This window comes from Pan paniscus, chromosome 1, assembly GCF_029289425.2.
Source record: "Pan paniscus chromosome 1, NHGRI_mPanPan1-v2.0_pri, whole genome shotgun sequence".
NCBI lineage: Eukaryota > Metazoa > Chordata > Mammalia > Primates > Hominidae > Pan > Pan paniscus.
In genome coordinates this window covers 28,930,435-28,951,262 of record NC_073249.2, presented here as the reverse complement: position 1 = coordinate 28,951,262, position 20,828 = coordinate 28,930,435, and the positions used below count along the sequence as shown (strand labels likewise).

The following is a 20,828-nucleotide window of genomic DNA, read 5'->3' as shown; positions in this document are numbered from 1 at the left end:
AAACTTATTTGATTTGTAACATACAACCCTTCTATTGTGTTTCAGAAAAATTAGGCTCACAATTTACTTTTCAAGAACCTGTGATAGTGTTCTGATTGTTTCTTTTCATAACATTATATTCCTGTTTTAGGAAAGCAATATACTCTTACCTTTTAAATGGTTTTTGACATTTCCTTCTGTGTTCTTCACAATTTCTGTGTGTTTGTTCTACCTATTTGTTTATCTTGGGTTCTTTCTTTGATGTTAGAAATTGTCCTTGAATGGCTTGTGATTGTTGGTATTTACAAGTAAGGTATTAAAATATTGATTGAAAGCACAATGGCGGGGGCAGGGCTTGTCTTTTGGTGGGCTTTGTTAGAGGATGATCAGGTAAGCTGGCTTCTTTGTTGTGGGATCTCAAGAATCAGTATGAGATCTTTTTATTCTCTTTCTCCTTATCCAGACCACAACTTCCTGAATTCTAGAGACCTTATTTTATAATTTTTTATTCCTTTCAAATCCTATTATGTTTCAATAAATGATGACTGTTTATTGATTTGATGCTGCGGTAACAGAAACAGTGGGAACTTCAATTAATCAAACAATTGTTTTGTTTTCTCAAAACACGAAGTTTGGCAGCTCCCCTCCTACTCCAATTGCTTGCTCACTTTTTCAGGTGCAGAAGTGGCCTAATATGTATGTGTGTATGTGTGTATATATATATTTTATATATAAATATACTTTATATATTTATATAAATCTATACTTTATATATTTATATAAATATATACTTTATATATAAAATACATATAAAGTATATATAAAGTATATATATATAAATATATTTTAAAAATGTATATATATTTTTGCATTAGAAGCCCACATCTGTATTTCTGAGTTCTACCTTAAGGAGGGTGGGCAAAAGTGAACAGGAGCAGTGGCCTGAGAGAGAGGGCCAGTAGCCACTGACCAAATTCACACAAGGGCATAAAAAAAATTCTTGGTCCAGGAAATTTTAAGAATTCCAAGGAGGTGATGGAGGAGGGAGTGGGTTGGAGATGAGAAGGGTGAGGGTGAGTTGGTCAGAAAATAAAGCAGAGCTTCTGAGTATGTGAAGCAGAACAGGTACACAGAGATCAGGTACACAGTTCTGAATGCAGATATTGGAAAAAGCAGAAATAAGGCCTGGACCCCAGAAAAAGAGAAGACAGAACAAAGGACTGCAGTTAAATAATTAGAGTAGTACCTATCTGTTTATGTTCTGTAGAGACGGATCACTCTCATAAGATGATCTCCAGCAAAACATGGACTATAGAAAAGATGATTCTAAGGTTAGATACCATCTCTATTGGATGTTTGTAAAATTTAAAAGCAGTTTTTGAGCTTAAGAATCTATGTGGTGAACCAATCTTTCTTATTTTGTCTAATCCAGGCTTTTGCCAAATTCATTAACCTCTCTTTATTAGTGGTCTATGGAACACACTTCGGGAAATGCTCAGCCCTCCCTAGGCCAGACCTCTGCAGCATTCTGGTTTCTTTCCTCACTCTCTAAAACGCCTTTAGCTCTGGGTAGAAAAGGGCAATAGTATACACAGCAGAGAGGCTGAATGCCTCTGTGACAGAGAAAAGTCCCTCTGTTATTTGTTCTCACTTTCTGTGGCCACTCTGCTTAAGACCACATTTCCCAGTCTTTCTGAAAGTGGGCAGAGCATGTGACTGGATTCTGACCAATGGGTCAGCAGAAGTCATGTATGCAACCTCTAGGTTTTGCCCTTAAAATGAAAGGAGCATAATCACGTGGTGACTGCAGACAATGAGGATCCCATCAAGCTGGCTGTCTTTCTGCCTGCCCTGTGTCACAAAACGGGGATTCCTTAACGCATTATCAAGGGGAAGGCAAGACTGAGACATGTAGTCCACAGGAAGACCTGCACCACTGTCGCCTTCACACAGGTTAACTCAGGAGACAAAGGAGCTTTGGTTAAACTGTTGGAAGCTATCAAGACCAATTACAATGACTGACATGATGAGATCCGCTGTCACTGGGGAGGCAATGTCCTGGGTCCCAAGTCTGTGGCTTGCATTGCCAAGCTTGAAAAGGCAAAGGCTGAAGAACTTGCTACCAAACTGGGTAAAATGTACACTGTTGAGTTTTCTGTACATAAAAATAGCTAAAATAATACACATTCTCCTTCAAAAGAAAGAAGGAAGGAAGGAAGAAAAAGAAAAGAAAAGAAAAAAGAGAGAGGCATACACTCTCTTTTCCTTCTCATGTTCCTGAAGGTTGAATGTGAATTCAGGGCAGGGAGCTAGAGCAGCCACCTTTGACCATGAGATAGAAGCTGTATGTTGAGGAGGAAGAGCAACAAAGATGGAAATAGCCTGGGTCCTTGCCACCACGGGACCTCCATGTCCAGACTGGCTGCTTACTCTCAGTCTGTTCCTGAAAGAGAGAGAAACCTCTCTCTTATTTTAACTACTTTTTTTTTCTGTCCTTTGTTTCAGCTGCTGAACTAGTATTCAAAGTAATACAATGGTATCCCAGAACTTGATTCCCGATATCATTAAAGAAATGCCAAAAGGATAGTAACCCAAAATGGCGTCTAACAATGGAGACAGCAGAGCAATAATTACTGATGCACAGCTTGGTGCATCCTTTAGGCTCTATGAAGGAGAGGAACACCCTAAAAATGATGCCAGGTTCACTGGGTCCCGCCCTGCAGAGCTGCTTTATGTCACTCACTCCCTTTCCCTCACCACACACTAAGCGCCTCAAAAGCGGGGGCATTCAGCACACCGTTGGGGGCATGGCATTAATTTCTGAATCTTCTCCCTCAGCCAGGTTCTCTCATCCAACCAGATCCTGCTTCTCACCCTCATCCTGCTGGCAACCCCTACTGTTTGTTTTCCTCTCTTGCTTCTTGGAGTTGCAGTTCACACTGAGATCCATTTCTAGAGCTCTGACTTTGGTTCACCTCTAACATAATTTGGCTAATTTATCTTAGTTTCTTCTCCCATCCCAGCTCTGCCTCCTGAAAGGTAACTTTGCTGATTAGCAGAGGTTAACATTTTTTTTTAAAGGCAGAGGTGGATACAAGGGTGTGATTGTTTGGATGCTTTGATTCTTATTAAGGAAAAAATAAAATAATTCATGCTTCATGATTGGAGTTTGAAAACAAAATGGCTTAAAACACCTGTGTGATGAAATAGATTTTAAAAGTTATTATTTTTAGTTAAAAAGAAGTTTTATAGACTACATATAGTATTAAACACAAACTAAGACATGGAATACTGTAATATTATTGTGTATATTTTAAAAACAGATTATTTGTTCCATAAATATTGACCGACAAGCCAAGAAGCTATCACCTGTCAAGCATGTTGCTAATGTGAGAAGAGCTACGAAGGTAAATGACTATAATTCCTTTCCTTCAGAAACATGAAACTAAGTCAGGCAGAAACACATGAAACTAAGACACTATAGGCTATGATAGAATGCAATAAATATGGTAAGCTCATGAACCTGATTTTCCTAAACAGTATCCATTTAAAATACTGTCCCTCATACTTTCCAAAATATATGCACCAACTTCTGACTTGGAAAAGATGGTCTCTTTGGCTGTAAGATTATGTACAAAGCACTTTGTGAACTCAGAGGAGGAAACATCTTTCTGCCAGGGAGAATCAGGCAAAGCTTCAAAGATAACATTATATTTAAGTCTGGTTTGGAAGGGTAAAAGAGGAGCTTGACAAGGGGCTGAGGGGAGAAGATGTGCATGATAGAGAGAGGGAAATACAAAGAAAGATTCCTGGAAGGTCATCACTTTCCATTAGTAGTTTTCTCCTCATTCGTAAGTGATGTCAGACATTAATTCATTGGAACCTCACATCTCTATGAGCTGTTTTGGTATATTATTATCCCCAAACCTTAGATAACCATGTAAAGAAATCTCTGGGAAAATGCTCCAGAACCTTGAAATTTTTCCAGGGTCTGCCTCCTACACACAATATTAAGTAAGCTTGTCTGCCTGGGTGACTCTAGTTTCCATGTTTGGCTTCTGTTTCGCTGTGCAGCCTTGTGGCTAGACACATTGGTTGCATTTAGGTTCTGACTTTACTTCCAGTGCTGTGTTTGGCATTCCCTCGGCTCTGTGCTCTGTAACTCTCAAGTCAACCCCATTTCAGTGGGAGTATCTCAGCCTCAAGCCCAGAGCCAGATCAATTCTAAGATTTAGCCTCCTTCATCTCCGCTGCAGTTAATTATGGGTAGGGATTAAAGAGCTAAGAATGGTCAAGGAGGCTGCATTTGGATCTGTGTGTGTGGCCTCATATACCTTGTTGTAGAGTTTACAATGAATAAACATTGTAAAAGTTACATGGTAAGATTGTTTGGTGACCGCAGAGTTAGAACAAGGGGCAATGGTTTTATGATCAGAGGTGATTAGGAGCCTGGGGCTTTGTCTCCACCATAGAGGCATGAACCTCAGGGCAACAGATCCTTGCACCAGTGTGAAGAACCGCTTTCTTCTCTGCTCAGTGCTTGAATAGGAGCTGCTAATTTCTGACCCTAAGTTGCCAATCACCTAACATGGTATGAAGCAAGTGATAGTCACATTTACATTTCAGTATTCCATTCCTAAAATCACTTCACTTGAGAGTTCATTGACGGTCTCTTCAGAACCCATTTATAGTTAATCTGCAACCTTAACCTCTCTTTCCTTCCTTTCCTGACATTTTCCCCTCAAATATTCTGCATTCTGGCCAGACTGGACTGTTACTTGTACCTGGACACTCCCTGGTTTCTACCTGCTCTCTTTGGCTTATGATTTTCTACGGCTTATGATTTTCCATCTCTGCTCTCCATCCTCGAGAGTGTAGCTCCAGTTCACTTCTTGCCTTCAGCTTTTTCTGATTCCTGCAGTAATTGTGATCTCATCCTCCACTTAGCCCAGTGACCTTTATCACCCTGTGCCTTGGGCTGTTGTTGCTATTTGCGTGTCTGGATACACATTGAGCAAGGACAAGAAACTTTGCCTTTGATCTCTCCAGCAGTGCCTGGCTCTAGCAGACTCTCTTCTCTCAAAGTATGTGAATCTATTTAAATGTTATCTAACCACTCTCTGTATGCTGATGGGAAATTGTATCTGAAAAAAATAGATGTTGATAGGAACAGTTAACAAAAGACAGAGTTGACAATCAGTTGGAATAAAACATTCCAAACCAAATATAAGGAATAAGATGAATTGGCCAAATCCCTTCAGATGTGAATTAAGGTTATAGAGCTAATAAATATCTATACATAAAATATTTTTTACGAGAGAAATACTCCTCAGCCAGATATGGCAGAGAATCCCTTTGATTTGGAAAAGGCAAGCAATGACTTTAATGTTTGTTAAAAAGAGAAGTAGCAGCTGAACTAACTGCTGGATTCTTGCACAAGCCATGAGTGCTAGAATCTGAAGCAGAGACTGAGTTGAAGTTTTGTAGAAAGGGTACAAAAAATGTAGTAGAATTAAGAGAATAAAACAGAAGTTTAATAAATTTATTTCATTAATTTGTTAGCTTCCTGCACTTGGTATTCTCAGTGAGTAACTTAGATAGTGAGTTAGTTTAAGTTTAATTCTGAATATTCCAGTTTGTTTGGTCATGGCTCTTAAATATCTGGACTGTCTAGAACCTGTAGTGAAAAACATTAGCTGAGTTTCACCAACCAGTCAGCATTCTCTCAAATCTTCAAAATACTAAGATATTATGTCAGAGGCTTTCTAGTTGACCTAGCCCCAAATTCCTCTTTAGCTTTCTCTTACCCCTACTTAGAATCCAAAGAAAGGAACTTTTGGCCATTCACACCCCAAACTTCTTGCCTTTCAACACCACCTGGGCAGATGACATCCCTTCCCATAAAAACGGTTGTATTTACCTCCCAAACCTCTTCATTAGCAATTAGAGTCTCCTTTGCTCTAAAGACACATGATATATCCCAGCCCAGTATGCCTATCACACTGGAATACTAAAGAAAGGCAAAATTGTATAATGGTTCTCTCCGCTGGTCCAGCCCAAAAGAAGCACCAACCATTCAGGGAAATTAGAATCACTCACTGTCAGCAGGTTCAAATTGTACTTGAGGTCAGAACAGATTTTTGCTTTGGAAGCAGCAGAAGGGAAGAAGACCTAGAAGAATCATTTGGATGATTCTTGCAGAAGCATGGGTAAAAGAAGGTGGCATTTTCATGAGTTGGGCTCTGCTTGGCAAGCAGGGCTTCTCACTAGAAGACCAGGTTTAGTTTATGCCACCTCCTTTGCTGCCAGGCCATCCCACCAGCATCTCAGCATTGGAAGCCAAGTGAATTTTTCTAATAGTTAAGTCCAGTGTTTGGTTCACCTCCTTTTACCACAATGAACCCTGTTTATGCTCCATTTTTCAACCAGTCTCCTTAAACATAACACTTGCTCCATTTGTCATAAACCCCAAGGACATCACCATCACAAAATCTTTACAGAGTCACTGTAAATCTGTTGGGTTTGGTCATCACCCTGTGTTAATTTGAACTGGGGAACGATCATTATAACAGGATTTATCAGGGAGTATTTCTCTGAGCTATCAACGTCTTCTGTCTTTTATGGATGAGAGGTGTTTATACTTCCTTACCAGTACAAGAGAAACACTGGAGGCAGGTATCCTGTGTGCTTGAATTAACATACCCTTTTATTTTTCTGCATTAATTTTTGCCTTTTCCCCTTCTTCCCTGTGGTTCTTCCACCCTTCACATGCTTAACAAAGCTACCATTGTTCCTACCTCCTCTGGGAGCTGAAAAGAATACCATAAATGTTTCCTATGTGAGGCACACGTCAGGTTACCATCTTCTCTCCTCCACTCCCCTGGAAGAATGGTGTTCCAAGAGTGTTTGGATATTCCAGTGAGATCGCATGAGAAAAGTCAAATCTTCTTCTTTTTCTGTTAAAATTCTTTCATTATTTTTTAATTGTGATAAAATTTACCATTTTAACCATTTTTAAGCGTACAATTCAGTGGCATTAAATACATTCACATTGTGCAACCATCACCGACATCTACCTCCAGAACTCTTTCTATCTTGCAAAACAAAAACTCTGAACCAGTTAAATAATAACCCCACAACCCAGCCACAGGGAATCTTTTTACTTTTTGTCTCCTTACTTTCTGACAACTCTATGTACCTCATATAAGTAATTGTACAGTTTTTGTCTACTTGTGACTGGCTTATTTCACTTAGCATGCTATCCTCAAGGTTTATTCATGTTGTAGCATAAGTCAGAATTTCCTTTCTTTTTAAGGCTGAATAATATTCTATTGTGTGCATATTTCATATTTTTATTTATTGATTGATCAGCACTTCGGTTCCTTCCACCTTTTGGATGTTATGAATGATACTTCTATCAATAGGAGCTTGGATCCCCTTCTTTGGAGAATATGTAAAAAAGGGATGGGAGAATGGGAAAATGGCAGGAGGGTAGAAGGATTGTTGGGAGGAAAAGTTCGAAATAAAGTAATTTTGTTTTTGAATATATATCATAAAAATTCAAGCAACTCTGAAAATGTCATTCTAAATTCTACTGCTAGGAGAAAATCACTGGTAATATGGTGACGATCTTCTTTCTATCTATCTCTTTATATGTCCATGCCAAATATATCTTATATAAATGAATCATATCTTTCATATTGTTTAATAAGCTGATTTTTAAATTCAGCTTTATGATACGAACCTCTTTCCATATAAATAAATGTACTTTTATACCATCATTTTCATGGTTGCATACTTTTATCAATGTATCATAATTTATCCAATCTTCTATTGATGGAGTCTCAACAAATTATCATACTTTTATCAGTGTATCATAATCTATTTATCCAATCCTCTATTGATGGAGTCTCTACAAATTATTCTCTTTGTTTTTTAAAAAAGTTATTAGCATAAAACAGTGTGGTGACAATTATTATTTTACATGTTATCTTCGTGCTCTTGTTTCCTAAGCCTCTAAAACTGGAAGTGAGTCAAAGGATTTAACTTGACATTTTATTTACCAAGCATAATTCATATGTGTGAAAATCCTAATATCTTAGATCTCTTATTCTTATATATTTATCTATGCCAAAATACATATTTCACATCATAAGGGACAGAGTGAGAGCTCTCTAGAGCTTTTCTGGGGAATGTTCTATGTGGAGAAGATTAGAGACACTGAGTTATATCAAAATATTACATTGTATATGAATGCATGTCAATGCAAAGTAGTAGAGAAGGTTGGATTTACTATCCTTGTTGGTTCAGTCAAGCAATGTATGTATAGTCATTAGGAAAGGAAAAACAATCTTGAAATGAGCCAAGTAATGGCTATAAATTCACTTATAGCTTGGCAGCTTCAAAGCCAAAGTGGTGGTTGGATGTAAAGTGGAATTTTAATTGGCAGAGGAGGCAGATAGTGAGAAATGTTGATCTAATAATAACGTGAAGTCCAATAATTTGTGTTAATCCAGAATGTAGGTCAAATCCAAAACTGGTAGCCAGAAGCTCAAATCAGTGTCTAAATGGGTTTTTTGGCCAGTTCTGTTACTAAATGTGGTGCAATGGTGGAGTTTCTAGGCAAGTAGAATCTTCTAAATCTTACAGGTGATGGTATTATTTAAAAAATGGTTTATCATCCCATTTACTAAGGGCATGGGATATAGGATCTGTTAGCGGTGGTGAATCCATACAAGTCCGCAGCAACCTGAATCCTTGCCTCTTCAGAAGAAAGAATTCAACCAAGGGGAATATGGCAGAATGAGACACTGAGGCAAGTTTTAGAGCAGGAATGAGTTTATTAAAAAGATTAGAGCAGGAATAAAAGGAAGTAAAGTACACTTGGAAGAGGACCAAGAAGTGCACCGTTTGACCTTTGACTTGGGGGTTTTATACGTTGGCATGCTTCCAGGGGATTGAATCCCTTCTCCCTTGATGCTTCCCTTGGGGTGGGCTGTCCGCATGCGCAGTGGCTTGACAGCCACTGGGAGGGCTGCATTGGGAGCATGTTTACTGAAGTTGTACACATGCTCACTTAATGCGTTTTTCCCTTCCCAGTCGAGTGTTCCTATAAGGTCATACACCAGTTAAACTCCACCATTTTGCCTCTTAGTACACATACTTAAGCCCACCCACCCAGCTCCTGAGATCTTATTGGAAAGTTGCTGATCAACAGTGTCAGGGTTTTTTTCTATCTAATGGGAGACTGCCTTTCCCTGGCGCTGTCTGCATTCAATTACTATTTTAGAGAGACAGTTTTACAACTGCCTGACCATCGTGTGATTGTTGCCTGACATTCCTAGTGGTGGTTGGGGGTAGGTGGGGAAGGCTTTCCTGCCCTGCTCATGTCTGACTAGCTACCTCCTGTAACAGAGTGAACTATTTGTGGGAGAGGACAGGGATGGTCTTCACAGAGATTATCACCAGCCACGTTGGCTTAGATTTGAAGCAAACTCTAGATTCAGGTGGATCATTGGAGTGTGGGTAGCACTGTTTTATTGTAGGACAAGCTTCCAGGAAAACAAACTGAGCTGAAATTTTGAATGGAGGTAGTTTATTGGAGAGTGCTCTTGGGAACAATGCTTACAAGGATATGAGGGAAGGATGATTCAGCAGAAGGAAAAGTGAAGTTGTAGTGCCTTTGTAACAGAGGTCTCACTCAATACCATAGTTGCAATCTCATTCAATTCATAGAGCCCTGAAACTTGAATGGCTGTTCAAAGATGTCCAAATGAGGCAAGAAGACTTGGCCTTTTGCTACCATGCTGATCAGCTCTTGGATATGGGCTACCCCCAAAGAAAGGCTGTAATCTTGGACAAGGCAGCTCCCTTTGGTTGATGGCCTTCCTGAATGGAGGATCTGGGTGGCACACCATAGCACCTTCTATAGACTATAAGGCAGAAGTTCAGCTATATGAATCAAGCAGACAATATCTTGAATAGATAACCATAGTTCACTCTAATAGTATCAGATGAGAGCATCTAGGCTAATTTTACATCTTCTCTTAACACCCTTACTCCAGTCCATTCCATTCCACTTCAACATACTGTTGGTGAAAAAAACCCAAACTCTGAAGTATTTAAAGAGGCTTACTCGGAGCCAATTTGAGGGACCACGGCCTGGGGAACAGTCTCAACTTCTCAACTGTGCCCGAGGTGATTGACTTACAGTTTGGTTTTACCTATTTTAGGGAGACAAAAGTTACAAGCAAAGACATAAATCAACACACCTCAGGTGTACATTGGTTTGGCCCAGAAAGGTGGAACATCTTGAAGGAGGGTGGGGGGTGTGCTTACACATCATAAGTGGATTCAAAGATTTTTCTGAGTAGCAATCGATTGAGAGAGTTATGCTTTGTCTAAAGACTTTCAGTCAGTAGAAAGAAATGCTTAAGATGAGAGGGGTTGTGGAAACCAAGGTTCTTGTTATGTAGCTGAAGCCTCCAGGTAGCAGCCCTCAGACAGAATAAATGGCAAATGTTTCTTTTTGGACCTTAAAAGTTGTCAAACTTGGCTGGACTTGGTGGCTCACACCTGTAATCCCAGCACTTTGGGAGGCTGAGGCAGGTGGATCACAAAGTCAGGAGTTCAAGACCAGCTGGGCCAACATGGTGAAACCCCATTTCTAATAAAATGCAAAAATTAGCCAGGCATGGTGGCACATGCCTGTAATCCCAGCAGCTCAGGAGGCTGAGGCAGGGAATTGCTTAAACCCAGGAGGCGGAGGTTGCAGTGAGCTGAGATCGCGCCACTGCACTCCAGCCTGGGTGACAGAGCAAGACTCCGTCTCAAAAAAAAAAAAAAAAAAAAAAAAGGTGTCAAACTCTTAATCTTAATCTCTGCTACATCCAGGAAATGCCTGGCAGCATTAACGGAGGCTCTCTATAAATGCAAATTTCCCCCACAAAAGATGGCTTTGCAGGGCCATAACAAAATATGTCAAATATATTGTGGGGTAAAATATTTTGATTTCCTTCAAGATCTGCTATCTTTCATGTGATGTTATACTAAAGACAGGATGGAATTTGGTACAGTCTGCTTCGTCAGTCAGTCTTTTGATTTCTATTTTAATGTTAGTGCTGGTCAGTGGTGTATAATGAGGTTTGTCCAGCCTCCCTTCCATTCATGGCCTGGGATTCAGTTTTTCAGGTTTCTATGGGATCTCATTGGCCAAGAGGGGGTTTGTTCAGTTGGTTGGAGGAATTAAGATTTTATTTCTTGTTTACAAAACAAACACACATGCTGATGAAAACGGGATTCCAGTATGAGTTAAGTTTGAGTCAGTAACAAGGCAGGGTTAAATGTTGAGGATGCAGGTCTTTCCTGTTGATAGATGCAGGAGGCAAATAAGGGAGAGGGTCCCCAGAGAATCTCTGACCTGCCTGCACACTGGGAGAATGGGGTGGAGCCAGGGCAAGTTCATGCGTGTACAAGGGTGAGGAGCCTAGCCTCTGCAGTTCCTGTGTGTGGCCTGGAATCAGTGGGTGAAGTGGGAGGCCTTGTTAGCAGGATCCCCTCTCGTTTTGCTGGAAGTTTTTTTCTTCTTTTCCTTTTTCACCCAATAAATTTCATTCCCTTCACCCTTCAATGTGTCCGTGTTCTTAATTCTTCCTGGTCATGTGACAAGAACCCAGTTTTAGCTGCACTAAGGAGCAAAGTTCTGCATCACTATCTGCAGCTGAGCAGAAGGGACAAGGCAGTCATGGACTCCAGAGAGCAAAAATATTACCATTAAAAACCAGAGATGTATAGATCTGAAATGTGGAGGCCATATAAATTATGTTTCTATTTAAATAAGAAATTCCAACTCCTTATCAACCCCTTCAATTCTATCACTCATAGAATTAGAACTCATAGAACATTCATTTATTCATTCTTTAAATATTTCTAAATTAATTATTATATGCTAGGCACTGAGCTAGAGTCCAAGAATTCAAAAAATAAAACATAGTTCCTGCTTTTAAGGGCTTTGCAGCTAATGGGGAAAACAGATAAGATAGGACTGTGGCATGAATGCTGGTTACTGGGTTTGCTAGGGTCATGGAGTGCACTTTATTAAATAGACTATAGGGCTTTCCTGTCTGCATTTCTGTCAATGTTGCATTTAACAACAGTTGAAATGGGCCTTTTTGTGCTTGGAGTGGTCTACAATTTAAACTTAAGATCTGGTTAAAATTGTCTGACTTCAATTTGAAGAGAAAAAATTACATTATGGTATAAAAGACAGTAACTGCAGTCAATGATTAAGCAATGTCCCTCTAAAATTATCCAAGGGCTTATTTAAGTGCACTGTTAAAATATTTTGGAACTCTAAGAATTGCTGAAACAGAGCATGTCTTTCCAAGTTTCTATCTTTGTCCTCATGTGTTCTCTTTTATGTATGTTTGCCCTGGGGCTTAAGAATGAAGTAACTTTTTTAATGTGAGTTAAGAATGAAGTAACTTTTTAAATGTGGTTCCAGTTAAAAGGTATGATTCCTGATTCTCCAACATTCTGATTTTTAAAATCTGCATTTGTTTGTATCTTATTTGGGAAGGAATTTACCAGATTTTCCATAGCACACATCATTTTCTAACATGCTATATAATTTACTTATTCATTATATTATTTATTGTCTGTATGACCTTGCTGGAATGTAAACTCTGTAAGAACAAAGATCTTTGTTTTGCTCAATGTTGTATCCCTCCTTCCTAAAAAATACTTGGCATGTGGCATATATTAATATTTCATAAATATGTGTAGAATAAATGAAATAAAAGATAAAGGAAGACCAGTTCCACAGACCATTGATGATGATGTGCTATGAATGGAAGAGTATAAATAACGCAATTACTTGCAGCCACTAAATAAATTACAGTATGTTAGGAAGCTCACCATTTGTCTTCCCATAGAATGACCCATCAATAGCTCCTGAACTTGGAGTTTTTCCTAATAGTATGTCCTCTTAGTTTTCTAGTTCAGACTTCTCTGGTCAGGCCCATTTCACCATGTGTATCTTAGGCCGGTTAGATATGTTTCATTTCATATCACATGGACCCACTATAACTCCTTTGAGATGGTACATATAAACCAAACCAAGTTAGAGGCAGAGGGAGGCTTGCTTCATTTCCATGTCTAATACCACAGAAAAACAACAGACTTCTTCTAAAAATGAGTAACTGATAAATGGAAATACTTCAATTTTTCCACCTTACTTGCCAGAATTAAGTTAGTTTATCTTACCTAGTTAGAGTGCAAAGGCAGATTACTTCAAAAGTATATTTCTTTGATAGGACTACCTTGAAATTTTGACCTAAAAGATATGGGATTATTAAGCCTTTTTCTGTTAATTAAATGTTCTTTTTGAATATCCAATATAGTTGAATGAAAGTGATGGTACAATGGCTTTTACTCTCTGAAGTTCAAGCAATGCATGACCATCCTACAAAGAGAGCCCACTATTTTCACAAATAGAACCCACTTGAGAATGGAAAAATCCATTTGTGTTTAGGGAGTAGGACTGTCCCAGTGCAAAGATGTGGCTTGCTTCAGAGCTAAAATTCATCAGATTGATCCCATTAAAATAGAACTTATGTGAGAGTAATGAATTTTAAAGCCCCAAAAATAATTTTTTGAAGTTACAAATACAAGCAAATAGTGAGTTGAATTATTAACTTTAATAAATTTATCATCATAAAAGTATGTTTTAATTTGACTTCAATGGTTTTTAGCTCTGGATTCAAGCCAGGATGCTGTCATCCGAAAAGACGATCCGTGATCAAGAAAGAAACGTGTTGGGGTTTAGAAAACTGGGAGTTCAATACTGTGGAAACAGTTTTGAGACTCTAAATCTGAAAACTGAGAAATGTTTAGGCATGAGGAGGTGGTAGACAGTGCCATCGTATATGCATTATATCAAGGGATACCATTCTGAGTGCCCCAGTCCATGCCGGGCAGAGGCTCTGAGGATAGGGCAGCAGCTGTTGTAAAGTTGCATGGTGTGAGGATGCTGCTGGATTACTAACACAGGAAAGTTGCTTCCAGTGTCTATGTTCCATTTTGCTTATATGCCTGCTGGTCTTGGAGCCTCCTGAAGACCTGCAGAAGAAAGCAATTAAAGGTAGGCAATGGAGACATAAAGCACAGATTTTGAAACCAGATGACATCCCTCATTAGAGATGACTTATTTAACCTCTTTCATAGTTATGGAGAGGCAATCTCAGCACCTCTCATGGCAGATTTGAGATTCCCTTTGGTTATGGCCACCTCATATTTCCACTAGTGAATAGAATAGTTCTCACCAACTGTTCTCTTGGCTTCTTCGTGTTTATTCTCCAAAATTACCCAATATCTATCCCACCGCTATCTTAAGTGGCCCAGTGTAGTTTTACCATCCTTTAAGATAAGTTCCTTTCCTTAGGCCTCAAGCCAGCTAGGTGGACTCTCAGTGTTCTTGTTCCTGAGGACAAGAGTCTTCTCAGGCTGGTACACAGCCTCAGCCTCACAGTTGAAGCTAATCTTACAGATGACCCAGTAGGTAGTCTAAGAAAATGCTTGATATACCAGAAAAAGTAAGGCAATATATTTTTCAAAATATTTGTTAAAACTTTGCTAATTTCTATATTTTACTTGGCTTTGCATTAGTATCATTTTTTATTAGGAATTTCGCATGGGAAGAATGTTGGAGCACCTCCTAATCTTTTTCAGTGCTTAAGGCCTGCAAAAGTCTTTGTTTGGCTCCCACCCCAACCCTAAAGTTCTTTATTATCTTTTCTCTGGATCATGCACCCACATTTTCTTAAACTAGTCTCTTTTCTTGTAACTTGAGGCAAATGACCCAACCTCTGCTGCTGTTTTCTCAGATCCTGCTTTTCTCACTGCTCTCGATTTTTGCCTCTTTTTGATGTCACTTCCACTGCCCTATCTATAGAAGCAACAAACACCCCTATAAAATCTGTTGACCATGTTCTATTTCCTTCTTGTGACAACCCATTACCTCCCAAACAAATGAATTCATAACCATTGATCTAGACTAGTTCTTTTCTATAGCTAAAGTGGGATGGCTATACTACACATATCTTTGCATAGATCCTTCCTAAACTCTCTCTCACCCTAACACCTGCTTCCTTCAGCTCTGCATAAGCAGTTGAAGACTGAGGTGGGTGTGGGGTGAGGAAGAACAGCTCATCTCAAATTTTCTAAAATCATCCGTCATCACCAACAGAAGCAGATCCATGCGGTATTAACAGCTGACATGGTGACCCAGGAGGTTTGATAAAATGCATATTTTTACCTATACAGGGTGATGAGAAAGTGTTACCACTTCACATGGCAGCATTATAATTAGGTCTATAATCAACAAACACCTGGGGAATAAATGAATATGTGTCTTTGTATGCATATGTATGTGAGATACAGACAGAGAGGATTTAAATATATTTGTTTCTTACTGAAGGACCTGTTTTGTACTACATAGTGTTTCACTGAAACATGGAAGTGTCTCCTGGTCGAATGACAATGGGTCATATGTAATTGGTCCTCACCAAACCTGCCCTGTATATATATTTATATCCTCTCTAGTTGTCTTTTGTCAAGTAGTATGAAAGAAGAGCTGGAATCACAGGCTCAGCAACCCTGTTGGCAGGGTCATACCATCAGTTGTATTTTTTGTTTATATTTACTGCCTTTAAAAAATGATACTAGTAATATTTAATACATTCTTACTGTAAATTATTCAAATAATATCAAGTACAAGAAATATATAAACAGAAATGTGAATATCTTCATTCCTCCCACACTGCCTTATCTACCTAGAGGGGAGAATGTCAACGTTTTGCCAAACCTCTGCTATGGTCTAAATGTTTGTATACCCCAAACTTCACATGTTGAAACCTAATCACCAAGGTAATGGTATTAGAAGGTAAGACCTTTGGGAGATGGAACTAGTGCCCTTATAAAAAAAGACTTGAGGGAACCTGTTTGCCCCTTTTGTGAAGACACAGCAAGAAGGCGCTACTCATGAGGAACAGGCACTCACAGACACTGAATCCTTTTGATGGCAGTGGCTGCTGCCATCATGCCGGCTGCAGCAGGGAAGTGCAGCTGGGGCTGCACGCTCCAGGAAGCAAGTGGGAGCCCCGCCCCTTCTGAGTTGGGATGGGAGCTCCCCGTGCTGCTGCAGCTGCCCAAACCACAGCTGCAGACCCAGGCCTCCTGCTCTATAGAGCAGACAGGGGCCCCGACCGGGGCTGCAGCAGCGCAAACTGCAACTGTGGATCTGAGCCTCCCTGTGCTCTTGGGGGAGCTGGGAACAGGTAGGATCTGCCCTCCCAGGTGTAGCTGCAGCTGCAGCACCTGTGGCTGCAGACTTGGGCCTCCGGCTTCAGGAAGTCGGTAGAAGCAGGGAACAAGCGGGAAACCTGTCCCTTCCAAGTTGGTGGGGCAGCAGCTCCCAGGTGCAGCTGCTGCTGCCCTCCCAAGTACAGGACCTGGGGATCTCTGCAGCCTGCACCCTTGGGAGCCCTTGGGCACCCCAGGAAGGTCCCCCTCACCCCCGTCCCTGCAGGTTCAGGGGTGTCTGCTCCCACTGTCTGGCTTCTCTCGGCTCCCAGCACCCTCTCCAACCTCAGAGTGGGGTTGGAGCCAAGCCCCGGGGCCATGAATGGCAGCCGGAGGCAGACAAGAGCCCTAGACAGAAGGGGTGGGGTCCCCAATGAGGCGCCACCCTCAGGCAGTGGAGGGCCTGAAGGCTGGGGACTGGGCTGCTAGTTTCTCCCACTGGAGTGGGAACTCGGGGTGCCTCTTCCAGCCTGCTCATGGCCGCCCATGGACCAGTCAGCACACACTTCCTCCCCTCTGAGGTCCATAAAAGCCCTGGGCTCAGCCAGAGTAGGGCAGAGGATGGCTGGAGGATGAAGAGTGCAGACAGACAGGCCAATCAGCTGCAGACAGGAGTACCCTTTCCACTGACAGCAGCAGAGAGGAGCTGCTCTGTCTGCTGAGAGTTTCAGAGACCTACAGAGACATCTGAATGACTTGCCTGCATGGAGGAGCCACCCTCTCCAGGACCTCCTCTCTGCTGGGAGCTGAACATTCGACAGGATGACCTGCCTACAGAGAGGAGCTACCCACTCTTCTGAGCTGTTCTATCACTAAATAAAACTCTTCTTCACCCTTCACTTGTCTGGATGCAGGACAAGAACTTGGGGAAAGGCACCATGGCCAGAGGTTTCCAGTCAAAGAAATCAACGCTCCAGAGATCCCGTAACATTTTGGTTCCTTGATCTTGGACTTCCCAGCCTAGAACTGTGAGCAACAAATTTCTGCTGCTTTTAAATTACCTAGCCTAAGGTATTTTGTTATAGCAGCCTAAATGGACTAAGACAACATCTTTTGGTCTTCGGTCTTTTTAAAAAATGCATGTATACATATGCACTATACACCACACAGTTTAGCTATTTGTTTTACACACATGATAATAATATATGGATCATTATTCAACCTGTTTTTTTCATTTAACAATAGGTCTTTAGAGCTTTGCACATCACTGCAGTCAGCTCTAGCTCCTTCTTATAATGACAACCAGTATTTCATATTATGCATATAATATGTATTGTTTGACCATTTCTGTATATAACCAGTAATGAATGTTCTTGTATGCATCTTCATGAAGCTATGTAAGTATTTCTTTAGAATGGAGTAATTGCTGAATGAAAGGGTATATACATTTTTCTAAAGTGATCTTTCAGATTCACTCCCTTCTATATTTTATATTTACTATCCATTTCTGCTTAAACATTTAATATTTTCAATTATTTTAGTTGATACCATTCTGATAGGCAAAATTGGTACGCTTGTTCCAATTTGCACTTTTCAGATGACAGTAAATTGCATATCCTTTTATTCTCTGTTTATACTTTTTCTGTAAATTTTCCTTTCCATCCTTTGTCCATTTTTTAAATAGGCTATTTGGCATTTCCTTACTAATTTGTAAGAATTCAATGCATGCTAGATTATTAACTTTTTTCTGTAAATTTTCCTTTCCATCCTTTGTCTGTTTTTTAAATAGGCTATTTGGCATTTCCTTATTAATTTGTAAGAATTCAATGTATGCTAGATTATTAACTATTAGCCCTTTAAATATCTTGCAAAGTTTTCTCCCTGTAATGTAACTTAATTTTACATATGATGTCTTTTACTGCATTGAAGTTTTAATTGATTCAATCTACAATTATTTTTATGGCTTTTTTTGCCTTGTTTAGAAATGATTTCCTTGTTCCAAAGTTAGAAAAATACCCTACTATATTTTCTTCTCACATACATTTCAGGAATAACTTTTAAATTTATTTGGAGTTTATTTCAGTGAGTGCCATGAGGTATGGAGTCAATTTTTTCCCCAAATATATATTAATAGTTATTTCTTTTAACACAATTTGGTAAATTTCTTCAGCTGACTTAAAATGTCACTTTTATCATAAACTAACTTTTAAAATATACCTAGGTCTGTACCTAGACATTGGCTTAGAATTCCAATTTCCAGAAAATTTGGCACATAACATTCAACATTGAGAAATAGCCTAGGAAACTTGAAGAAAAAAACACAGAAAGTAGAGATACACAAAATACAAAATGATAAAGGGGAAATAACCACATTAGAAGAACCATTTAAGATGGCTGAAATCTATGCAAATGAATTTTAAAACCTGGATAGAAATGAATAACTTTCTAGAAATTCACCACATTTATCAAAAGTGACTCCAGAAGAGATGGAAAATCTAAACAGTCTGATTTTTATAGAAGAAATCAAGAAAACTTTCAAAGAGTTACACCCCCATCAAGGCAACAAGACCAATAGTGTTACAGATGAATTTGATAATGGCATTAAAGGGCAAATAATTCCAATGGCTTTTTTTTTTTTTTTGAGATGGAGTCTTGCTCTGTTGCCCAGGCTGGAGTGCAGTGGGGGTGGAGCCCTAGCCAGGGACCCACCTTTCTCTACCCACCACTTCCCTTCCCCACTTCCCTATCATTTAAAGGGACCACACTGTTCCCTTCTCAGCACTCCTATATCAAAACCTCCATATTCTCTTTATGAGACAGATATAACTGGGCTGCGCATCAGGAGGTCCCTCATGTTAGGCCTGAGAACAGCTCAGAAGAGTGGGTAGCTCCTCTCTGTGTTCTGAGGGCTGGCTGGGGTGCTGGAGGTGGGCCGGGGCAGGTGTAAACTCTGCGTCTCATTGTTCCCTGGTGCCACCAGACATTGCTCAGGCCACCAGCACCATGAAGATCTGGACTTTGGAGCACGTCTTTGACCACCCATAGGAAACTGTTACAACAGCTGCAATGCAGAAATACCCAAACTCTATGAGCCCAAGTGTGGTTGGAGTTAATGTGTTGGACAGACATATAGATCTGTCTGGAAAGTTGCACAGCCACAGACTTCCCAGCACAGAGTAGGGACTGCTGTCCATTGTGAAGTCTCTTATTGGTGCAGCAAGAACCAAAACGTGTGTGAGAACATTCTGTTGATCCTGTAGAGAAAGCAATGGAACTTAAATCTACTAATATTTCATTTGCAAATATGGTTTCAGTAGATGAGAGACATATAAAACCACATCCTCAGGACCCAGAAGGAACCATTTTGACTCAACAAGCTGTAATCACCATGAAAGGAGTTAGCCTCAGTGGTTACCTTGAAGGACTGATGGTAAGTACAATATCCTCAAGTGCTAGTAAAGGTGAAGAAGCAGTGGAATGGGTAATACACAAATTAAATGCTGAGAGTGGGCTGGGTGCGGTGACTCAATGCCTGTAATCCCAGCACTTTGGGAGGCCAAGGCAGGCAGATCACCTGAGGTCAGGAGTTTGAGACCAGCCTGGCCAACATGGTGAAACCCCGTCTCTACTAAAAAATACAAAAATTAGCCGAGCATGGTGGTGGGTGCCTGTAATCCCAGCTACTCAGGAGGCTGAGGCAGGAGAATTGCTTGAATCCGAGAGGCGGAGCTTGCAGTGAGCTGAGATCCTGCCATCGCACTCCAGCCTGGGCGACAAGAGCGAAACTCCATCTCAAAAAAAAAAAAAAAAAAAAAAGGAGATTGAAGAATTGACAGCCTCGGCAAGAGGAAGCAATGGCAGCAGCAGCATTTGCAGAAAGGGGATCCTGAAAGTTGACAGACAACATCGGGTACCCCAGGTCTCTCCAAGCTGACCATATATTTATTTGTCATTTTAAAATTACAACTATAGGTAGATTTTTTTTTTGTTAAGCTGATATAAGGCTATGTGACTTTTGATCAAAACAGAAAGGCTTCTAAATAAAAGGGATTATCTGAAATTAATGTTGTTTGAAATTACTGATTTTGAGGGTTTCAGTATTTATGTGAAAAATTAACAAGAAGTCCTTGGAAACTGGTATTGACATTAAATCTCTTTAAGGTAGAATTTTAAAGCTTTCCATACATTGGAACTCCACCTGCCTTTGGACCGACCCCAGAACAGAGCAGAGCCACTTCCTATTGCCCTGCTGCTGTATACGCTTCAATAGCTTGCATAAGGGAATTCACTCAAAAGGAGAAATTGCATGGTTTTAAACTATATTCTGTGTAAAATAACTTGCTCGGCTATAAACCACCATTAAAAACCAGTGTTTTGATTTGGTACTTAAATATTTTGGGAGTGAAAATTGTCACTAAAGTAACATATGACTCCAACAAAAGTATGGTTTTGTGTTATGTTTTGTTTCGTTTTGAAACAATGTCTCGCTCTGTCACCCAACCTGGAATGCAGTGGAGCAATCTCAGCTCACTGCAACCTCCCCATCCTGG

General features: G+C 40.1%; 1 pseudogene; it reads left to right on the top strand.

Annotated features, from left to right (window-relative positions):
- The first annotated feature begins 18,592 nt into the window (after positions 1 to 18,592).
- LOC100990197 (PRELI domain containing protein 3B-like) lies at positions 18,593 to 20,212 on the top strand (annotated as a pseudogene).
- Positions 20,213 to 20,828: the final 616 nt, after the last annotated feature.